Below are 2,777 nucleotides of genomic sequence, written 5' to 3' on the forward strand. Positions count from 1 at the left end.
AATGTTATGCAATGTACAGATATATGTGATTAAATATAACATAAAAAATGTAATTATAAATAAAGAGAAAAAAAACAGGGACCTGTTTATCTTTTTACTATTTTTTAACCATGAATCAAATTTCCCCAAAAGGAGAATTTTATTGATTACTTCATTCCCTCACAGATAGACTAACTTTTCCACATATAATGGTAAGTGACAGGTCAGATGTTAGTGAGGCCTATAAAGAAAGTTACTGTAAATATCTGCCCTACTCAACCATCTCCCCATTCTTTTAGTATCTTTTACTTCTAAATATGCCTTCCACTCTGCTCTAGACAAATTTGGCATCTATGCACCTAGACCCTTTCTTCTGTCTCAGCTTTTAATGTCCAGTTCTCTTTATTCTCTTAACTACTCATCTCCATGCTTACCATTCTTCACTCTATACGTTTTAGTGAAATCTCATACCTCTTCCTAAATGTTCTCTGATGAACCCATCAGAGGCTGGAACTCAAGAAAAGGGAATCAAGATGCTTGGTGCTTTTTGGTATGCATTCCAGTAATCTAGGCAATACGGTCCATTCGAAAGAGCATGAGCTCTTCAGACAAACAGACCTCAATGCAAATCCTGCATTGAACATTCACTAGCTAAGCTACTTTGAGTTACTTAACTCATTTTAACTATTTCATCCTCATCTGTAAAATATAAACAATAATAGTAACCACTCCACAAAGTTCTTGGGAGTGTTAAATAAAATAACCAATTTAACATTTAACACATAGAAAGCATTCGATAAATGTCTATTTAATAAAATGTCAGAGTTCAGCTGTCTTCTGGGTAGAATCTTCTGTCTTCAATAAATGGGTTAAAGTTGCCAAAGAGTAGTGATTAAAGCTTTCTTCTTTATGATTCCTCTCCACTCCTGTATGTGGTGTAGAGCTATATATACAATAGGCGTTCAATTAGTTTAGTGATTAGACATGATACAGAGCTATAGGTAAGGGACCAGCTATGGGAAAGGATTTTTTTCTTTTTATGCTGAGTAAATTTGTGTGTGTCTAATTTCTGCTTATTTTTTTAAAAAAATAAAAGGCAAAATATATAACACTATGGAGTCTAAAATCCCCTGCCATAGAGTATTAATGATGGTCCGGTTACAAAACAAGTTTGGTGCAGGTGACAACTGCCTTTGTTGCCTCATGTGGAGGTGGGGGTCCTTCCACCAATTTCACAAAATAATGACAATAAACCTTCTCCATGATCACAAAGTAACCTCTGCCATGGTAACGGATGTGCTTCAAGTACTGGCCTCTCTCTGAGGTAGACTCAGCTACATATAAATTGGATCTGAATTCCACATTGTGGTCTCTCACTGCCATATCTTGTGCTTCTAAAAGAATCTCTTTAATTATTTTGGCTCCCTTTTTGTCACTGAATTCCAACTGAGTCAAAGCTTGATCAATAGACATTCCTTGTATCAATTTTGCCAAGTACCACATCTTGTTTTTGCTGTATTTGATCTGTCTTCGACCGTGGTAGATTTCTGCTGGTCCCCAAGGTTCACCAGACAGTTGTGGAGAATAAACAATTTTCCAGAAATGTCAAGAGCAGTACTTGAGTGAATGTAAGATTGAGCTAAAACACTGTGAGATGAAAGCAGCCCCGAAGCCAGCTTCCACTGGCTCTGTAGTTTCTGTGTCCATAATGCACACAACTGCATTAGTACCATGGTTGCCATCTTTCCCCCTACCTCCTTCTCAAGGCCAAGTAAATTTAAGAGACCAATTTTATCAGAAAAAGGAAAATTTTGGAAACCCTGGGCTCTGAGGGTAAGGAGAGAGGGTAGCATCTTGCCTTAGACTAAAACAGCGCAATGTATTAGGTTGTTGGGAAAGTCATAATGTATTTTTCTCTTTTTCTATACAAAAATACTCATGACTTTTTGGACAACCTAATATTATAGTATAAACGGAGTCTCAGAGGCAAGTAGTCCTGTATTGAAATCCAAGGTCCTGCAGGCAAGCTATGTGACCTTGAGCAAATTCCCAAACCTCTCAGGGCCTTTTTTTCCTTATCTATAAAGTGGTGATAATAATTTCTGGCTTCCAGAGATGTGAAAAGGATTCAAGGCACAAACCTGTTTAAAATTCCTAGAATAATGCCTGAGACATGATAGGGGACCAGAATGTCACCTTTCTCTCCTTCCCTTCTCTCCTTCCTTTACTGCTTTGCACATCATGGAAATCCAGGGATGGGGAGGGAGAGAAATTATGAATTATCTTTCTTGAGAATGTTTCCAAATGTTTCTTTCACATCTTTGCTCCACAGATTATAGATAAAGGAATTGAGCACGAGTATGACCACAATGTAGAATACAGAGACCAGTGTGTCCTTGCCTAATGAGTACTTAGAGGGTGGGCATAAGTAAATGAATACTGCAGTTCCTTAATACAGACTGACTGCATTCAGGTGGGGAGCACAAGTGGGGAATGTCTTTTTTTTTTCAAGTTTATCTATTGGATCATTGGAAAAGTCATAACACATTTTTGCATAGAAAAACATGTCATGATTTTTTTCAACGATCTATTTCTTCTATGAATGACAGAGCAGAGAGAGTAAGACACACACACACACACACACACACAGACAACATCCCCAACAGGGTTTCGATGCCATGGTTCATGCTAGCCTCAGCCAGTCCCAGATCATGGGCACATGTGCTTAGTTTTTCAATAATTCTTCTGGAAGACAACTGTATATAGCAGAGATAGTGTAATGGGAGAGTGGGCAAGGG

At 37.9% G+C, this 2,777-nt stretch overlaps 1 pseudogene; it reads right to left on the minus strand.

Annotated features, from left to right (window-relative positions):
• Positions 1-1,137: 1,137 nt before the first annotated feature.
• Positions 1,138-1,721, minus strand: LOC102475633 (39S ribosomal protein L22, mitochondrial pseudogene; annotated as a pseudogene).
• Positions 1,722-2,777: the final 1,056 nt, after the last annotated feature.

Source organism: Tupaia chinensis, unplaced genomic scaffold (assembly GCF_000334495.1).
Source record: "Tupaia chinensis unplaced genomic scaffold, TupChi_1.0 Scaffold144058_2, whole genome shotgun sequence".
NCBI classification, from domain to species: Eukaryota; Metazoa; Chordata; class Mammalia; order Scandentia; family Tupaiidae; genus Tupaia; species Tupaia belangeri.